The 21,672-nt window shown below is 39.3% G+C and overlaps 1 protein-coding gene across 1 annotated transcript in view; it reads left to right on the forward strand.

The window, feature by feature from the left end:
• FANCL (FA complementation group L) overlaps positions 1-21,672 on the forward strand; it is a gene marked incomplete in the record, with an annotated part of 1,961,518 nt that overhangs the window by 1,101,981 nt on the left and 837,865 nt on the right.

Here is a 21,672-nt window from a genome sequence, read left to right on the forward strand (position 1 = left end):
TTCAAGCAAATATGGAGAACAGGAGTCTTGTATCTGATAATGTACTACACAACTGTGATGTGGTAAATCAGCTATTTCGGTTGGGGCAGATTTTACCACCATTGCCAGGTAGCTATTTGGGTCTATGTTACATCGACTGTTAATAGCGAACACCCTTACCTCGACACATCTTAACCAAAACAGTAAATCTCTAACAGCCAGAGCAGCGATCCCCCCCCCCCCCCCCAAGGAAAAAAAATCGCTGGGCCATTGTCAGAAATTTGCCATTTCCTCCACTGTAGTGCAATTTTGGAGTTGGTATATTTAAGTAGGGGGTTGTGGGGGCACAGTTGCCCACATTGGGGTGTGTTGGGGCAAAGCCCCCCACTTAATTTTGTCCGTCGTTTTTTTTTTGGCCCAGTGTCTTTTCCCCTGGGGAAAGAAAATCGCTGTTCTGGCTGTTCAGGATTCAGTGTTTCGGTTAAGATTTGTCGAGGTAAGGGTGTTCGCTGTTTTTAACAGTCGATGTTATAATATAGACCCAGCTATTTAAGCATGCAAGTTAGTCCTAGAGTCTGGTAGGACACTAATGGCCTCCTACTTTCCATCTCAGCAAAATGCCCTAACAAAACAAAAACAGTTTCAGACGTTAAATATATGTTAGACAAGGACACCCTTTCTAGACCTCACTTCAGGTGGAGTGTATCAGAAATAGACCTTTTTTTATTCCTAAGAGTAATAGGTAGTTGAAGTTCTGCTTAGTAGCATCTTGAAGAAGTTGAAGCAGTGGATATTAAAACTTGCATATTAAAACTTGAAAAGAGACCACATCTCTGTCTCTCTATAGTCAGACAGAAATTAGAGCAGGTCAGTTAAGGAGTCGCACGTAAGTTTGAACAGGTCAATTATATAGCAATAACCCACGCCTGGGTGTGGGTAATGCTGGATTTACCCACAGTTGGTGTGGTTTGGTCCAGCATTACCCACACCCAGACGTGGGTTATTGCTGTTATACAATGACATTATTTAAGAAAAAAAATAATTACTTTTCTTAAATAATGGCATTGTATAATGCCTCCTTGCTGCCCTTCCGCAGCTGTCTGGTATTCTGTGGCAGTTCTGATGTACTGCGCATGCGTATGCCTACGCTGTATATCAGAGTTGTGGGCAAAAGCAACGGAGAAAGCAAGATCTCCGTTGCTTTTTACAAACTGTCTTGCTATGTTAAATGGGTTTAACATAGCGAGACAGCTTTAAAAAAAGCAACGGAGTCTACCAAAGCCAAACTGGAGGTAAGTTTTGCCTCACAGGCCAATGAACAACCACAAAGCATTCTTTAGCTATGTCCGAAACCTCAAAAGCAATACACAATTGTGTGCAGAGCTCATTGTAAATGGAGCCACGTATACTGAACCAGAAGATGTAGCAAACCCCCTGGCTGATAAATTCAGCTCCAACTTTACTCCTTTCTCCCCTTCAGCCTTCCCCTCAAGAAATAATCAAATATAACTCCCCCTACTATCACTAGAGAACAGGTCCTTAATGCTCTCTCTAAGACCAAGAACACTGCGTCAGTGGGCCCAGACAGTATCCAAGGATGCCTTCTAAATAGCATGAAACATGACGTGTCAGGGCCTCAAATTACTATTTAACTGTAGCCTCCAGACAGGCTTCGTGCCTCATGAATGGAGAAAGGCAACAGTCATCCCTCTGCACATTTGTGGACCATCTACAGACCCTGGAAATTACAGACAATAAGTCTCATTAGTTTTGTATGTAAAGCCATGGAAAAATTATCATGGAGATGATCAGTAGAGCTATAGTAAACCTCCAGACACTGGATCCGACCCAGTTTGGATTAGTCAGGGGCAGGTCATGCCTACTCAACCTGGAGGACTTCTTTGAGAAGGTCACCAAAGCAATGTTTGAGGGCAAAGTTGTTCACACTGCCTACTTTGACCTGGCCGAGGCATTTGACACAATACCCCACGTGGGCATTGTTGACAAACTCAAGAGGTTGGGTACAAACACATATGAACCCGTTGGATAGCCAACTGGCTCACAGACAGGACCCAGGAAGTTAGAATTGGGGAGTCCACCTCTACAAAGAGGCCAGTCAGAAGTAGAGTCCCTCAGGGATCAGTCCTTGGACTGCTCCTTTTTGGCATTTACTTCTCAGAAATCAAGGCCAATGTCAGTGATCTCTGGCTGACTAAATTTGCAGATGATTGTAAATTAGGAGCTGTCGTTGAATCTCACACTGACACAAATGTTCTATAGGAGGGGCTGACACAGATAAGCAACTAGCGTCAGAGCCATGGACTAAAACTAGATGCCAAGAAATGCATAATAGTATCCTTTGGGGAAGTCATCCATCCCTGGTAACTATCATATTGACAGCACACCCCTTAGGGTTGACCCAGTAGTCAGGGAATTAGGGACACGCATAGATAGTAATCTGGCCTTTGACTATCGTGTCTACAGTGGTGAGGAAGTCATTCTATGTTGCACAACTTATAAACAAAGGTATGACATACAAGTCCAAGGAAGTCATTGTCCACTGTATTCAGCATTCATCAGACCTGTCATTGAGTACAATGCCCCCTTTGGCATGCACCTAACCAGGCATATCCAACAACTGGAACGTCCACAGAGGTTCCTTACTAAAAGAATTCAGGGTGTAAGTAATATGTCCTATGCAAATCGCCTCAGGGGCCCTATCCCTGTATTCTGTCCCCTACAGGCTTTTGAGGGGAGATGTATGCCTGGCATACAGGGCATTGTCAGACCCCACTTTGATGGACCTCGTGCATATCCACAAAACAAACAACACAAGAATTACCCATTCTAAAGACTTAAACCTTGCCTGTGATATAAATAAGTCCTGTTGGAGAGAGAGGTATGTATCCCAGAGACTACCTCGTCTATGGAACAGGCTTCCCATCCATTTGAAGCAGAGAATCCTCCCTAACCCATTTCAAATGCAACTTGGACTATTGGATGGAAAACTGGAAATTCATCTGTGGTTTGGCACCTATATCTCTAATGGACATAGGCTACCTGTAAATGGTTAATCTCCCATGCCTGTGCTTACCCTTATCAAGGGTAGCAGAACTTGTCAGAGATTTGGGATGCATGGCTAGGCTTAAAAAGGCTCTTGTAGTCATTAGCCTATTAAAAACCTATGAACCTATGGATGACTGTTTCTTCAGCTGGGCAGGTCTGATTTTATAGACTAATTCCCCAGCCCATCTTTTACAGAAGTTGAATTAGAAGGTAAAGGAAGCAAAGTAAGAAGTGCTCTTAAATGCTCCTTTTTGTTCCAGACAGCACTGGTTCTCCCTGCTGAGACAGGTAACAGTGGAGAATCCACCATATCTGTCATCATGTGCACCTCCTAACTCAGCACAGGGGATCCTTGATGGACTAAAACCTGCAGATAGTCAAGCGGACAACCTGGATGATCTGACCTTTCTGCGATTTGGTCACCTACTGTCAATAGATGTGCATCATATCATGAGGAAGTTATATATGTAGTACTTGGAAATCCAGTTTAGCCAAATGAGGTGGTTTCCTTCTGGTGCAAAGAAAACTCACACAGCTTGGCAGGGATGTCCTTGATTCTGCAGTATCCGGCAGATGTTTAGCATTGGGATCTAGCTTACTTATCAAAGTGTACTTTTCTGCCATCTTACCACCTCTACCTGCTTGCCTTTGGACACTCCATTTATCTCATTGTTAAATGAGTAAATCAATTTCTTGGAGAGGTTTTCTATTTCAGTGCTGCATAGAACAACAATGGCACTATCATGAAACTTGCACTCAGCTCTGGAAAAAACTAACCCGGAGTACATTTGAATCCACCACCACCATGCCTTTTTATTTACTTTATTTTTGTTTAACTGGGTAAGCCCACTGGACTTGGGTGTCCTGCTTCAGTGGTGTCCAAGGAGTAATGTCTGGTTAAGTGACTTGCTCAGAGTCGCACAATAGGCGAATGGAGGCTGGGGGAATCAAGCCCGGTACTATTAAAATACGTTCATTAACAGTTCATAAGTTTAATCCTCTACTAGACTTTGGAAATTCCTCACTTAGAAAATTGCTTTCTTAGTACCCATCATGTCAGCCAGGAGTATTTCTGAGCTACAGGCCCTTAGGTGCAGGATTCTCTTTTTAGTCTTGTACAGAGAGAGCCCGGGCACAGATTTTTTTTCAGTGTGTAAAACAGTTGCACAGTTGGCCTTATTCCTCCTGTTTTTCCCTAATCCTCAGAATAGATGCGAAGAGGTCTAGCATTGAAATCCGTGTATAATCACTGACTTGAAACTGGCCAACTTTTCATTTTCTTTGCACTGAAAAAGGAAGGGGGTACCTCTGTCACAAAAGTGAGTCTCTAAAATTCCTGACTTACTACATCAACTTCTGCTATTCTGCCCATGGAAAAACCTTGCAAACGAACATCAGGTTATACTTGGCTTGGATTACATCTGCTACAGTTGCCTTTATTAGACATGTAGACACATACAGGCCATTTTAAATGCAGCCATTTATGTCCTCTTTTCCCAGCTTCTGCAAGCCATGTAAGCAGAACATCTTATCCAAGGGCATGGCAGGCTTTGCTACTGTTACTTTACAAGGTCTTTTGCAGCATGTCACAGGAAAACAACCACCCTCTCAACCCCAGTCAACAAATAAAATAAATAAAATGTCAAGGTTGCAACAGTAATCCGTGCAAAGAACATGGTGTAATTTATATAAGGAATTTAATAGTAGATGTTCAGGTAGGCTCACAGTTGAAATATAGCTTCACCTCCTTTCTCTACATTTTTTACCCATGTGGTTATCCTGAGGCTTGAGCGGGAACCAATTCACCTCACCTCCATGTACCTGCCGTTGCTACTTCTCCAGTACAACCTACTTCTAGTGAAGCTGGGTTCTTAAGTACCGTGTTTAGTGCTATTGAGGGCAAATGCTGAGAGTTACCTAGCCAGTTCTGTTGCACTCAAGGGCACCCATAAAACCCTTTTGCTGGGGTAGCATGTGGACTGTATTTCTGAGGTTTCTAACCAAATAAGAACTGAAGATGACATAGACTGCCTTTCTCCTATGCAGGGATTTTGCTGTGTTCCCTGGGAAGGAGCCAGACCAGCCAGGGATGAAGAGTTCAGAGCTCTGGAAGTCTGGCAGGACATTATAACCTCACTTGTGCAGAGTTCCCGAACATTGTGACTGCAACAGTTATCCTACTCGGACCTCTCAACTGTCCCTGTTTTGGAGGAGTGTTCCTGTTTTTACTCTTGATGTACTTCTATACAGGATGTAACCAACAAGCAGTGTGCTTGAGGTAGTCAAGCAGACCAGTAATTCAACCACACCATGTAGAGTCAGTCCAGTAAAATTTATTATGACTAGTTAAGCGCTTTTGTCCTAAGAGCAATGTACTTAATCAGGACTAGTATCAAGAACAGTTAAAATCAATTTTAATGTGTTTATGTGACTAAAATTAGCAAATAACATGCTATAAAACTGATCTATTTTTACAGGGTGCCCTCAATCAAGGAGTTATAGATCACAATACCTACCAGTTTTTGAATGTGAAGCATCCCATGATGCCTACTGTCATCGGTATCCCTAAAATACGCAAGGATGTGTCTAATCCACCATTACAGCACATAGGAGCTGGGGGGGGGGTTAAAAACCACCCCTAGCTACTTTTGTGGTTAACATAGATGTGATTGATCTGTTTTCCTGCTTTCCACGCTCGGTAGGTATGACCCTTTTTATAGAGGCATGTTTTTAGAGTGATTTTTTTTAACCAATCAAGAAACCCTTTTCATAGGGTATTTGATGGAAATTGTTCTGGACAATAATTTCATCTTTTTTGAAGGTGAATATCATAAACAGTTAATAAGTGTGGCTATGGGAGCAGCTTGCTCCCCATTATATGTGAATATTATTTTAAGCCATTGGGAACAAAGTATTATATTTGGGTCAGAGTTTGAGCAATACATTGGCTTATACATGCATTTCCTGGATGACATATTTTAACTTTGGAAAGGAAACTGCTGAAAAAGGACACCTGGTGTCCAGTTGGACAATCCTGGTAAACGAATGTTAATAAATAAAATAATAACACAATACAATCAATTTAACTATGTAAATGTCAGCACCGATTTCTTAAGATTTACCTATTCTTATTCCTTAAGAGATCAATTATTTAGATGTTCTTATTGTAAAAGACTATGTTAACAAGGGAGTTCACTCTGTACTGTAGAGGAAACCTACTTATTCAAGCAACTTGTTGCACTTTTCCAGTAGTCACCCTTTTCATCAGAAGGGACTTGCTAAGGGCAAATGGTCCACATTTCCAGATGAATTTCTGAAGAAGAAGTTTTAAAGTGAGATTGAAAAGTTAGTGGAAATGTTTTTGCATAGGGGTTACCTCTCTAAATAATTATTAGATGCTAAGACGGAAGTCATTAAAGAATAAATCTTGTTCTTGCACCTACGGTATACTAGGGAATTCAGTTCCAACCATTAGTGAAGGGGGTGATGACCATGCAGATTTTCTAACAAACTTTTATTATTTAACATTTGTTAACCGGGGAAGTCCGACTTGGAATGATGCCAATTTTCAGCGGAGGCCCGGGGAGAAGGCTCCAGATGTATGAACTTTGGTTTTAAAATATGGTATTGGGTACAAGAAGGTATAACAGATTATCAGTAATTGGAAATGTATTCAGTACGATGATGCTATTCGTAAATTGGTAGGAAATAAACCACATTTTGTTTATATGAGACAGTCCAATATCAAGGAAAAACTTTTAACGGGGGAATAATGAGATTAAACTGACTAATAAGAATAAGACATAAAGGAATGAAGGGATGTGGTAGCTGTTCTCAATGTAATTTTATACATGAAGGACAGGTTATAAAGGTAAAAATGGTTAATGATTTTTTCATTTGAACGCTACCTGTGATTGTAACGTTACTGGAGTTGTTTACCTGGCTTATTGTGATTTTTGTCACTTTTATTATATAGGGGAAAACTTTGAATAAAAAAGAATATACGAGCAAAACTATGATATCATTAGATGCAGCGATAAAAAACACACAAACTATTGTGTATTGAGAATAAAATGTTTTGTTTTTTTGTGCTTGAAAAAGTTCCCATTGACTCTAGGGGAGGTCCCTGGGAATTGAAATTAGAATGCAGGGAACTCTGGTGGCAACTTCGCTTGAATGCAGTTGTACACCCAGGGTTAAATGACACTATTTCAATAAATAGTGTCCTTAAGCTACATTTAGCAAAATTGGTGGTTTGTGCCGAAACTAACTTTGTCGATGGGCATGATTCTGTACCAGAAGTTTACAAACAACACTGCACACATCATTCAGAAAGAAGAATGCCAAGTCTCGCTATGTCAAGCAGTGAGATTTTGATTTTTTTTTCTAACTGGCTTAATAACCCTGGATATGGTTTCACAAGGACAAACGCACACGAGACAGTAAGTGAAGCTTTTAACAGACAAATAGTTTCGAGTAAAAATTGAATATTTATAAATCGCTGCAACTGGACAATTTGTATTTAACAGAATGCATTATTTATTTATTTATTTATTTTATTTTACATTTGTTAACCGGGCTAGTCCAACTGGATACATGTCCATTTTCAGTGGAGGCCCGAGGAGAAAAGCTCCACTAACTACTACTTAACAAGTTAAAGAAAACATATACAGAATTATGCGATAAAAGGAAACATTTGCTTAAAATATCTTTCAGAATGTATATACACAAGAGTACAATATGAGACTTAGCAGGAGAGATAGGTTAGATAATTTACTAGGTTACAGTATTACTGCTTTATACTGAGAAATAGAATTAGATTATGATAGATCGAGATGAAACCTGAAAGAGGAGAAGGAATATTACAGAGAGGTAACTCATACAAAGTAATGGAAGTAATACATGCACATAGAAAGAAGGTAAATAGAGAGTGAGAGGGATAGGTAGAGGAAATTAGTGTGAGTTAGAGTTTAGTCGGGGTTAAAGCATGGACATATCCACTGATTTTTAAGATAAATTCTTAGTTTTTGTTTGAACAAAGCAGGGGTAGGCATTGAAGTAAGTTCAATAGGAAGTTGATTCCAGTGTTTCCCAATGGCGTTAGAGAAAAGGGAGTCACCAGCAAGATTGTTGGATTTAGTTAATGTTACTAGGAGTTTGCTTGAGGAGCGAAGTGAATTCAGGTTAGAGTAAGGGGTCAGAAGTTTGGAAAGTGCAGGTGTGTTGTTAGGTTGATAGAAGGCTTTATGGACAAAGGAAAGTTGGGAAAGAAGCAACATATTTTCTAGTTCTAGCCAGTGAAGTTTCTGAAGGTTCAGACAGTGGTGAGTTCTGAAAGGAGTGCCAGTTGCAAATCTGGCAATGCTATTATATGTGTTAGTCAGTTTAGAGAGATTGTTTTTCTTCAGGATAGTGAAAATAGATGAGGCATAGAGAAGAGTTGAAATAAGGTGAGAGTGGGCAAGGGTAACTTTTGCTGTGGGGGTTAAGAATGTTTTAATTCTGTAGAGGGAGCCCAATTTTTTGTTTACAGTTTTAATGGTATTATTAATGTGACAATCATAGGTAAGGTTATCATCAATCATGACACCTAGTAGTTTGGTAGTAGAGTCGGCTGATATGAGGGTGCCATTAATAGATAAGATGGAGAAGTCTAATGTGGGGGACCTAGTAGTAGGTTTAAAGAGGAGGAGTTTTGTTTTTTTAGCATTTAAAAGTAGGCAGCGTTTTAAGAATCATGCTTCTACTTTGTGGAATACATTTTGAGTAATAGTTTGAAGCTCAGATATGGTTTTAGCGGAGCAAATAAGAGTGGAGTCGTCTGCATATTGTATACAGCTAGCTTGGGGAATAGCTACTTGTAGGTCATTTATAAAAAGGGAGAAAAGGAGGGGTCCAAGAATAGAGCCTTGAGGGACACCAAGAGAAATTGGGAGAAGAGAGGAAAGTTTGTTATCCCAGAGGACTGCCTGTTTTCTGTTAGTGAGATAGGAAGTGAACCAATGGATAGCCTTTGGTTGTAAAGCAAGAGATTCCAGGATTTTTATGAGGAGGGGGTGGTTGACCATGTCAAAGGCTTTGGACAGATCGATAAAGAGGGCTGAAGATAGAATATTATTGTTGCGGTTTGTGTTTATAAAGTCAGTAAAGGAAAGGAGAGCAGTGGTGGTACTATGAAAAGGCCTAAAGCCGTGTTGACAGGGTGTAAGAATGTTATTTTTAGTTAAGTGATTCATTAGCTGGTAGTGATCACATTTTTCCATGATTTTTGCTAGGGGAGACAGGAGGGCTATAGGTCTGTAGTTAAAGTATTCATTGGAGTTTCCTCCTTTATGTAACGGTATAATGTGTGAGATTTTCCAGATGTCAGGTATGGTTCCTTCTTTAATAGTTCTGTTGATAAGGATAGAAATGGGATAGGCTATTTCCTTAGCAGCTTTTTGGAGGAATTCAGATGGAAGTTGGTCAGCAGAAGGGGTACATGGTTTAAGTTTTTGGAGGCATTTTTGGATGAAGGTGGTGGAGATGGGTTGTATTATAAATGTTGGTTGATTAGAAGATGCAAGATCAGGGATGCTAGAATTGTCAATGGGAAGGTTGGAGGCCAGTGAATTGATAGTATTAGTAAAGAAGGAGTTGAAAGCATTGGCAGTTTCATGGGAAGAATTATTACTGGACCCAGAGGGAGAGGGAGTGGTAGTCTGTCCGGGGTGGAGAAGTCTATTCAAGGTAGACCAGAATTTTTGGGGATTATTATAATTTGCTTGTTGGAGGTTACTATAGTAGTTTTTCTTGTCAGAAAGAATAGCTTTTTTGGTACTGTTTCTTAGGTGTCTGAAAGTCACTTGATCTGAGGGAGATTTACTAGTTCTTCATTTTACCCAGGATTTGTTTCAGAGTAGCATTTTTTGTCTAGTTTCCTTAGATAGCCAGGGGGCAGGTTTAGTTTTGACTCTGATAGTTCGTTTTGGTGCATGATTGTCAAGGATTGATAAAAATGTGGTATTAAAAAATTGAACAGCTTCTTCTAGAGGAAGAGTTTCTAGAGGTTTCCAGTTACAGGCATTTAGTTCAGTGTTAAATAGGATAGGGTTAAAATATTTATTACTGCGAGAAGTTCTGATGGTGGGGGCGTTAGTAGTGGTGTTCTTCTTTCTTATGATATAGATTAAGTTGTGATCACTAATGTCATCTGGCAGAGTGCCTGTTTGATATTGTAGTTGTGGTTTATTGACAAGAATCCAATCTAGTATTCTTTCTTTGTTGTTAGGTTTGTTAATCCTAGTCGGGGTGTTTATTGTTTGTGTAAAGCCATGGAGATTAATAAGAGAGAGTGGGTTGTTAGTATTGACTGAGAACCAGTCAAGGTTAAAGTCCCCAAGTATTACAGTTTCTTGTGGGTAGGTAGATGAAGCCCAGCTAAGGATGTTTTCTATAATTACGGAGTTATTTCCAGGGGGTAGATAGATACAGATAATATAGATGGCTTTTTTTGGGTTCAGTTGTAGTTTTGATATAAGGAGTTCAGCCTTGGAGTTCTCCAGGGGAGTATAGGGTACTAAGGATAAATTTAGATCAGACTTAAATAGGAGTGCTACTCCTCCACCTTTGCGGGTATTACGGTCCAGTCTCAGAATGTTGTAACCTGGTGGAATGATTTCAGTATCTTTAGTGAGGGGTTTTAACCAGGTTTCAGTTAAACATAGGATGTCAAAAGAGTAATAATCAAGAAGGGAGTGCAGATGGGTGACTTTGTTGTTAACACTTCTGATATTAAGGTGTCCTATGAGTAAGGTATTTGCATTAGAGGTTGGTAATGGAAGGGATGAGTTAGAAATGGTAGGTGTGGCTTCAGAGGAAATAATAGAGGGTCCTGGGTTAGGATGTATATCACCATCTACCAGGGTAGAGGGGTAGTGTTTTAAGTGGCGTTTACTGGTAAATAACAGTAAATATTTTAGTTTTCTTAGCATGAGATTATTAGGTTTAAGATGGGATAGTCTGTGGTATTTAGCTAAGAGGTAGCAAGAGGTAGATGTAATGTTAGAATGTGTGAAATTTGAGGTTGTTAAATCTGAAGCAGTTTGTTTGGAAGAAGTTTTAAAGTGATAATTATACTTTATTTCATAAGAGGTCAGGAGATAGGGTAGTATGAGTACTAGAAAAGAGATAGACAGGGGTAGTAGCTTAGCTGGATTTTGTTTGATTATATAGGCCATGGATGCCATTGTATAAGTTTTAGAGGACAAGTTGAGGAGGGGAAAAAAGGAACTACCAGGCCCAAGATAGGATATAAGTATAGTAGAAGTTAATGAGAAGAGGAAGAAGGAGCTAGAGTATAAGTCAAGGTGTAGGAGGGAGGGGAGATAAGAGGGAAAGGGAGTAAGGTAGTTACTAGTGGGTGGAGACTAACAAATTAGGACAGGGGTTTGGATAGGTGTGTTTGTATAGGGGGTGTGGTAAGTGAAGTATAAGGGTAGGGGTACGTGGGGTGGGTGGGATAAGGGGGTAGGGAGGGGAGCGGAGCGGGGCAGAAACAGTTAGAGTAGAGAGAGCGTAGCCAATCAGTTCAGCAGAGGAGCTGAAACACTACGTAGATAGGAAAGTAGGAATAGGAGCTTAGTGAGAGAAATGATAGTTAGATATGCAGGTGAAAAACATAGAAGGAACACGGTAAGTATACAAATAAAGGTACAAGTATTATACAGGGAAGAAAAAAAAAAAGGTATGCTGAGGGAAAAGAAAGAGGGGTTAGAAAGATAGAATATAGTCAGGATTCAGTCACGTAGTATGAGTAGGAGGAAACAGAAGGAGATACAGCAGCCAAGAGTGTACAAGATGGGAAAGGAGAGATTAAAAAGGATGAAGGAAATCAGGACTACCTAGAGAAAGGTGAGGGTAGCAGACACAGGTGACTCTAGTCAGGCAGGAGCATGAGGGAGTATGACACCTGGCTAGATATGAGTGGAGAGGGAGAAAAGTTACTATTACAACGCTAGCAAGCAGGGGAGAGTAAGCAACCTTAGGTGGTTCCACGTGGGTGCTGCACACGATAGGGTTATAATAAATAACAGTAGAAACAAAATTGGACATACAGCAAAAATCACTTTTCTGCTTTGACAATAGGACCCGCAGATGAGAGGTATTTTAAGGTGCTTCCTGGGTGCCGACACAAAAGGCCTTTATTGTAGATTCAGGGAGACAACTGAATACGTCAGCAGGGAGGGGACAACCCAAATGAGGAGCACTAGGCTTCAAAGAGCAAAAATCACTTTTCTGCTTTGACAATAGGACCCGCAGATGAGAGGTATTTTTAGAAGAGTCCCCAAGGGATTAAGGGTTTTTAAATACCAAGTGGTATTCCAGGTGACTTTAGTTATTATACTGAATTACTAAGAATTCTTGATGACTGTGATTGTAGGATTCACTCTACATGGTGTGGTTGAATTACCGGTCCTTTTGACTACCTTGAGCACACTGCTTGTTGGTTATTAGTTTTATTTCAATGTGGTGTGTTCCCAATTTTGTTGTGGCTCTGTACAGGATGTCCCTAATTTTAGGTTTGTTTTTTCCCATTCACACAGCTTTCTGAATCTCCCTCATCCCATGTGATTTTAAGGCGGTCTACCGTATATAACACCATACTACATAACCAATATACTAGAAGCATCAATAATTTAAAGAATGAGGACACGCACCTTGCATCTCACTCCTGCTCTTTTGGAAGCAAAACTTAATTACCTTGTATTGTAGAAGTTTGCAGTACAGTTTTTTTTAAGCCTGTAGATTTTATACTGTCTTTGATGTGCTTATATTTTTCGATAGTTTTTGTCACTGTGTTTTTCATATGTGTTTGAGTGGTGTCCCACATTTCTACTGGAAGTGAGAAGAGATGTATGCTATTTGGTATTTAAATGTTATGCCAATTAGATGTCCAGATTTTTAGCTGGATGTTCCTATCTGAAGGGCCTTTGCCCCAATTTTCATTGCCTGCATGTTGAGATCCTATTTGATGTCTGTCTTATTTATTGCTGTATGAATTTTGTATGGCTGCACTTTTTTTATTGTTGCATGCCATCTCTAGTAAAGCTGTTGTGTACCAGAATCATACTGACACTTGCTGGGTAGAGCGGAGGAGTCTGCCTACCTGGAACTTAAAGTTTAGCTTCAGCAATGCAGCTGTGTATAGCTACAGAAGCTTCTATGCAGCCTCAGTGTCTACACTAAGTTAATTCTACAGTACTCTCTTTAGATGTCATTTTAGCAGTGTTTTCTTTTCACAATCTCACACACTCATGCTGTTACCATATACATTCAACCCATTTTGCATGTCACATACATGGTCCTAGAAGCCTTAGTTCTCTCTTGTACTTTCAAGTTTCATATCTCATCTTAACAGGTGCAATTGTTGAAGTTTCTAAGTTTGATGCCTAATAAATGAAGACCTTTAAAGTGCTCATCTGGCTGCCAAATTACCAACCGCAACCACTGTAGAAGCTGTCATTGACTAGTCAACAACATTGTGGAAGGTGTCACAAGTAACGACTTTTCAACCTGGCAGCCAAAAGAAGTGTTCATGGAGGAGTTGGAAGCCTTTCACACAGAATGCGGTCCTCCTGTAATTAACTCTCTAGTATAGAGACCAACAAGAGGGTCAGTTTCTGTGAGACCAGATAGGAGCTGAAGAGGATTAAAGGACAGAAACATAATAAGCTTAAACCAAAGCTCACATCATTTTATGCTTTCGGTCTGTGATAGGCTGTGATCCTTCGTGCTTACTCATCTGATCTTTTAACATGGGGCTGTTTTCATATATTTATTCAGTCCTGAGCAGCAGGAGTAGTGTTAATCCTCTTGCTTTTTGGAGTCTTCTAAGCTAGGAAACTACTCACTTCCTGATGGCTTTTCTCCAAAATCCCCCATTTAAATCCACCATTTATGATTTGTAGTACCTCTTAAAATCGTGCAAGTTCCAAAAAGAATGAAAATACAAAAGTTTTTTTGTTGGACAAAGGGCTGTGCACTGGTATTGTCAATGGATTGTCATATGGTGCTAACTGATTTTGTATTGTACATTTCTGAAAGAAAACTTTTGTCATAAACTCCAATGTTGTATCCAGATAAAGGGTTCTATCTCTGTAAGTGTACAAGATACAAGGTATTAGTGAAAGAATTGCTCACTTTTTTGAGAGCTATGCATAAGAGCTGATAACACACTGCTGTTTTGTGATAGTGCACAGTATGTCCATATTGGGCATTTAATATTTTCATAGTGTTTTAAAATATTTACAAAACCATGCATGTTAGATGGCAAGCATCAGTGGCAAAGTTGTGTGTGTTTGACTTTAGGTTCTGTATAAGATGGGAGTATTTGTTCATTGTAAGTCGTCTAGCTTTTATAATTCTTTTTTGCAGTGTTTTAGCACCCTGTTGTCTGCCGACCTCCATCTCCCTACCATCCCTTGGCGTATTCTTTGCTCATGGGGTGAGAGCCGTTCCTGGCCATTGGTATATTATTACATGAGCCCTAAGTCATTCCCTCCATTGGAACCAGTATTCATGAATATTTTTACAGTCCTAAACACACAGTTTGAGTCATCCATCCCCTCAAGAACGAGGGGGTACCTTTGTACTAACCTTTCTCAAATGGACTGAACCAAGCATTCCAAAGCAAACCTCTACGTGATTTCATTCTCCCATTGTGTCATATGCCGTAGGATCTAATCATGCTTCCACCAGCTGGAATCTAAAACCTTGAACAGATTTGGCAAATAAGTTTGCACTTCAGCCATGTTGGATTTGCATTTCTTTAACTAATTTTCATACTTTTAACCAGTCTGATCTTCCCTTTCAGACACAGCTTTGTTCGGATTATTCATGTTTTATAACTTGGAAGTTAAGGAGTTGATTGAGAACTGTTTCAGTGGTCTCTTTAGTGGAATTCCATCTCGCCCACTCCTGATAATGATACAGAGGATGCTGTAGTTGTGTACACAGGATGGTTTGTGAGGAGATCCACTAACTGCTCCCACAGTCCTCCTTATGACATTAGAGCACATGGCAGAGATGTTTCAGAAGGGCCTCTTGACTTCCCATAACTGACTTATTAGTTGATGGTAACTCTTCTCACTACCATGTTTTTGTGGCTATAGCAAGGGCATTTTCATGACTGTACTGTCCAAGTCTGACTCTTGTAGGAAAAAAGTATTTCTGCCAGTTCTGTGGATTTCCTTGATGAAGCAGTCTTGGGGCCCAAGAGATGGAAAATCTGGCCTCCTGAATGACAGTGAGTATAGTACATTCAGGATTCTGTATGCCTATGTATGCTAGGGCTGATGGTGGACATACTGTTTGTCGCCCACTTTGTACACTTTATTAAGAGTATGCTGTAGTGGACATCACTGCTGGTGGTTGCAGGGCCATCATTTTCTTTTGGATCTGCCACTGTCATTCGTGTTTTTATCTGGCTTCTGTTTTTAGATCAGTATCACTGCTCCCCAGATTGGTGAAAGTGCTCCACCAGCTTGGATGTGGGACTTAATTTCTGTTTTCCCATTACTGATATAGTTGCTGAACACAGATGTTTTTTCTTGCAGGATGGGAGGCCTTGCTTTGAGGCAGCTGTGATGCAGAGTTTGCTTAACATCTTTAAAAAGCAGCTGTATATAATCCTACCAGAATAAAGTGTGCTACTTGTAGATTTATAGGTCCAGGGCACCAAATAAAGATATGCATTTGTTTGTTTCAGCGGAGTATAACAAGCAAGCATTTTAAACCATTTACAAATTAGTGTTGCAACGGAAAACCAGAATACATCTGTGCCACTTAAAATGCAAGCATTGACACTCATTGCGTAATGTTCTTGTGTGTTGTTTTTTCTGCCAAAAACAGTATTATTAGAAAGTAATTAAAGTTTGAGTAAATGATAGTTAACAATATTCTTTTCTTCATCATTACACATTATATTATGGTGCAGTCCAGAAATATGCACCAGAAACTTTGTTTTGAATTATTTTTAAAACACATTTTTATATGATAATCTTTATTGATGACCAGCGTAAAATAAATCAGAATTAAAAGGTGGTGGTATTAGTCCTGCACTGCACAAATATGGAACAATGCAATTTGTTTAAATTCAATTGTAGTAAATGTGAATTAGTGGCACTGATTTTCAAACATGAGAAGCCAGTGAAGAACTGTCTAGGTAAACCATGTGGAGATGGGGAAGTGACCAAACTTGGGTAAGTAATGTGCAGGATTACTTGCATAGATGTGTTTACTTGCACATGTGTGTGACGTGCATCTATCCATGCAAGTCTCCACAGTTCACAAGTAAGCTCCACTTTGCGCTAATATGTTGAGACTTGATCCTAAAAAGCTGCATGTGTCAGAGCTCAGTGATTTTGCCAGCAGCCTTATTTTGCAGGTTACCATTATGGTCATCAGTTTATTGTTTTTATAGTTATGGAAAAAAGGTTGGATAGGAAAGTTAGAAAAAGGGGAGGGCGCAGACAAGGGAAACAATAGGATGATGTAAGATAATTGTGCTGGAGGAGGTGGGAGAGGAATTTTATTTGGTGGGAATAGACCCCCTCAAAACTGTAAAGGAAAATGGGGGAAGGGATGATTGCCATGGAAGACATGAGAGTATGGACAGTAGCATAATTAGGCAGACATGTTAGAGGTGGGTGATCACACAATAGGTTGGGTTCACAAAGGGAAGGGAAGACAGACAAATGATTAATAAATGATGGCAGTGGAATAATTGTGGAAGCCCATAAGGAGTGGGTTTTGACACAAAAGGGAGGGTGCCCAGATGATAGGAAATAGGGAAGTATGGGACCACCAAAACTGAGTCAGTCCTGGAGACCCACATTCAGAGACCCTGCCCAGGGGAGCCTGGTTGGGCAAACCCCATGTTGAGGGGGGGTGGCTTCCAGTGAATCACAGATCATAGCCTTCTAGGACTTCAAGTCTTGCACCTGCTGCAGAAGATGTTAGAGTCCCACACCACCTGTCCACATCTGTAGCGTCCACCATAGCCTTCACTTGGGACTGCTACAGGGGCTGGCAGCTAACCCTTGAGCTTCTGAAAGGGTAGGAGCCTTAATTTCTACCATGCAAAACAGACTTTTGATAAGTTGGGGGGAATATCTAATTGGCTCATGTGGACGACTGCAGCTGAGGTGTCCCAGCCTCTTTTGGATTTTGTAGAGGGAGACAGGGAAAAACAATAAGAATACATAGCAAAATGCAGTGGTTGTTAAATTATTTTATAGTTCTAACAACTTGTTTTTTGACTAAAGAAATACATACGTGGTCAGGAGACGAGCAGTGGCTGCTTCCTATAATAGAGGCAGCAGTTGAGATTAATAAATGACTCTGGTCACTGTTTCTCCACTTCGACTATGCAGTGGGCAAACAGAATAGGCTTCTGGCACTGCATGTCATTGTACCACGTGATATTGCTCACTGGTACTTAGTATACTACATAGTTTGGTTGACTCTGCTCTTCCCATTCTGAAAAATAGCAAGGAACAAGAGAAAGAGTGCTATTAGGAAAATGCTGTTATGTCTTCTATATTATAAACTGTTTCATCATAGTGTATTATATTTCTGTGACAATTGGAGGCCTGCTGGAATACTTATATTTGCTAAATGTGAAAGACGTGTAAACCACCACAGTATGCCCCAGCCTATGCCTAATTGTGAGTATAGCATTGAGTACAGTGAGGAATAGCTACTTATTGAAATAGTCTACTTCTCCCCATGTATCCAAAGTTAGTATTTTTCAGGAAGTTCTCCACTGTATGCAGTACCTGTATAAAATGACACTATAGGTAAAGTTACACATTGCTGGAAAGTTTTCAGTAATATAACCGTTTAAATTTGATTTGTTTTAAGAATCAAGCATATAACTAATTGTTGAAGGTACTTAATTAAAATATGTTAAATGTTGATTGGTGGTGCTGTCCACAGAGTTTAATTTGTTGAAGACTTTAAATGGACAGAGTGAAAAGTTGCTATTAGTTTATCAATAGTAAGAACAAGGCATTCACAAGGATGGCAAGTACAAAGGCCCAAACCAGAAAAGCAAACCATAAAACAAACAAGGCCAGCACATATGTGAGAGGAAAAAAAGGCTTTAATAAAAGTCAAATTACAGTCAACAGACCAGTTTCGGCTGAAAGCCTTTTTCAATGTAAAACACAGACTGCAATGACATAAACAAATCAGCCAGTCAGAAAAGTTCTTCAATCCAGGCTTTTTCCTTTTTATTTAATATTTTGTGCGAACCAGCTTTACAACTTTTATTGCCACAAACCCTATCAATAATAATAAAATGCAATTGGGCAGATGCATGTTTTTAATAGTGTGTTTATATAATGCCTGTTCCTTATGTTACTAAGGTGTTCAGATATGCGGAACCTGATGGGTCTAGAAGTTTGACCTATATAAAAGGCTGAACATGTGCATACAGCCAAATAAACTACCCAGTCCATACTACAATTTGCAAATATATACTGCCCCTTTAGAAATAGGAGGAGTGGGAGAAAACACAGGTCAAGATGTATCTTTACAAACCCTGTTGGACTTCTTGAAACCCAAGCAGTGAAATCAAACAATGTACATAATATTTCTTCTTTGATCTTGTCTGCTATTGAATATCAGGTGTTAAATAAAGGTTTAAATTTCATTCCTGGCTATATGGTGTCCAAAGATACTTTTGTAGATGACTTGAGTTCTTTTTGTAGATTATCAAATCTTAGATTATATTTTGACAGTGATAATCAGGAATCTGTTGTCTCTTCTTTACCAACTTTTAGATTTCAAAAATCTACATTTGTTCCCCCTATGAATAATCATGTTGATATTTTTCAAAAATGTGTGCTTAAAGATTTGCATTTTGGCACACATTTTGATAGAAAGTTGGTTCCTAATAATTTGACCACATTGAAACTTCATGTGTTGGAAAATTTAAAGAAAAAGAAAAAATCAATGCTGACAAGGTTTGAACTGTAGTAGTCATGGACTGGTGTATATATCTAACTGAAGCTGTGACAGACAACTTAAAGATGGTCTGTTTTATATAACCATGTCCAATGATCCAACAGTTAAATTCAAGCGTGAAATTGATGAGTTTCTGCAGTGGGCAGTAAGTGAAGGGATTATTAGTGACAAAACCCTATATCAATTAAGGGTTAAGGACCCGTTACCACAATATTTATATCTTCTTCAAAAAAATCATAAAAATGCAACACAGCCCTCAGGAGACCTATTGTCGGTAATAGTTCTCTTACAGAACCATTATCTGAGTTTTTGACAATATATCTGAAACCATTATTAAAAGGTATAAGGGCCCATATTCAAGATACTACAGAGTTTCTTAATATTGTAGTAGACACACAATTGGACCCTGGGTGGATCATGTGTACGCTTGATGTTACATCGTTGTATACCAGTATTCCTCATTGGGCTGGTCTTGATGCTTTGGAATACTGGTTAAATGAAATTCCATTATATACGCCAGGATTTAACACCTTTCTCCTCTGTTTGGCTGAACATGTTTTAACAAAGAATGTGTTCTACTTTAATATTACTTGTTATTTATAACTTAAAGTACGGCTATGGGGGCTTCATTTCCACCCATTTATGCCAACCTTTTTATGGGATATCTTGAACAAATGATTATATATGACAGCAGTCATAATCTATTTATGGATGAAATGGATATTTGATGGCAATTTTTGGATGACTGCTGGATGGTTTGGAAATCAGATGTTACGTATTTGCAAGAATTTGTTCAATATCTGAATGAAAATAAGTGGGGTATAAAGTTTACAGTGAACCATGACATGGAATGTATTCCATTTCTTGATGTTCTTGGAAAAACACAAGAAGATGGTACTTTAGTTACATCGCTGTATCGTAAACCTTTTCATTTTAATACCCTTTTACATGCCTCCAGCTGTCATCCAAAATATATGATCAGGAATATCCCTAAATCTCAATATATGAGGATCTCTAGAATCTGCTCTTCAGAGAAAGACTATTTAGTTCATGACAAGGATTTAACGTCTAGGTTTCATGAACGTGTATATTCACAGTCAAACTTGGTTCAAACCAGTAGTGAGGTCAAGAAGTTACACAGGAATTACTTGTTGAGATGTCATACTAATAAAGGGATCTCCAATTCACCTATCAGGTTTATAACCCGTTATGGGCATAACACTTTTTGTTTCACGGATTTGGTGCAGCAACATTGGGACATCTTACTAGCTGATAATGGTTGAATGACCTCTTAGGTGTTAAGTGAAGTTTTTCTTTTAGGAAAGGTAAAACACTTGGTGGCCACTTTAATCATTACAAACATAAGATGCCATTTTCTAATAGTACTGAAGGTACGTTAGATGGCAATAAAGTCGGATGTTTTCCCTGTAGCCATTGTTCATTTTGTAAATACATATTTCAAACCAAATAATTCACTACTAAAAACGCACCACGTATATTTTATATTAACATATTTGCAAATTGTAGTACAGACTGGGTAGTTTGTTTGGCTGTATGCACGTGTTCAGCCTTTTATGTAGGTCAAACTTCTAGACCCATTAGGCTCTGCATATCTGAACACCTTAGTAACATAAGAAACAAGTGCCCTACTAATGCATTATATGAACACACTATTAAACATTCATCTGCCCAGTTCCATTTCATTATTATTGATAGGGTTTGTGGCAATAAAAGTTGTAAAGCTGGTTGACGCAACATATTAAATAAAAAGGAAAAAGCCTGGATTGTGAGACTGGGTGGTCTTTTTCCCCCTGGTTTAAATGAACATTTATGAAGAAGTTTTTTGATTGGCTGATTTGTTTGTCATTTTGTATTGCCCTATATATATGGGGTTGTGTATTGCAGCCTGTGTTTTACATTGAAAAAAGCTTTCAGTCAAAACCGGTCTGTTGACTGTAATTTGACTTTTATTAAAGTACTTTTTTTCCTCTCACATATGTGCTGGCCTCATTTGTTTTATGGTTTATCAGTAGTAACCCATAAGTATGGTATTCTTAAAGAATTTTATTATTGGTCACTGCATCTCTCATTCTGATTTGCAGTGAGGAAGCAGAATAGGCTGCTAGCACTATAACTTACTTTACTGCTGGTGATATTATTTCTCACTGGCACTTGGTATGCCATTTTGCTTAAGTCATCAGACAGGCCTTTCAAACATAGATCTTTCTGACTCTCTCTCCTGTTGCAGCTTGAATCATCTCCCTGTCCTGAGTGCAAAAAGGAAAAGCTTTACTTCTTTGCCACGCCGGCTTGGGGCTCTACCAGAGTCAAAAGCAAAATGATGCCTATTGTGTGAAAGTGAGACTTAAAGGGTGTGAACCAGACCTAATATAGCATAACTGTAAGTGGGTCAGTTAGCTAACAGGTGGTGTGGTTACGCGCAAAGTGCAGCAAAGCTAGTAAACAATTAGGACAAATGTGTGATCAGATCATGTGAACTTGCATAAGACATTGGCTATAACTGCACTTCTGTACAGTGATGTGATTAATAGAGCAGTGTGCCTTCAGTCCTGATTTACATAAGAACTTTGTAAACTAAATAAAATGTGTTAGTCA

This window comes from Protopterus annectens, chromosome 1.part2 (assembly GCF_019279795.1).
Source record: "Protopterus annectens isolate FY-2018-M chromosome 1.part2, PAN1.0, whole genome shotgun sequence".
Taxonomy (NCBI): Eukaryota; Metazoa; Chordata; order Ceratodontiformes; family Protopteridae; genus Protopterus; species Protopterus annectens.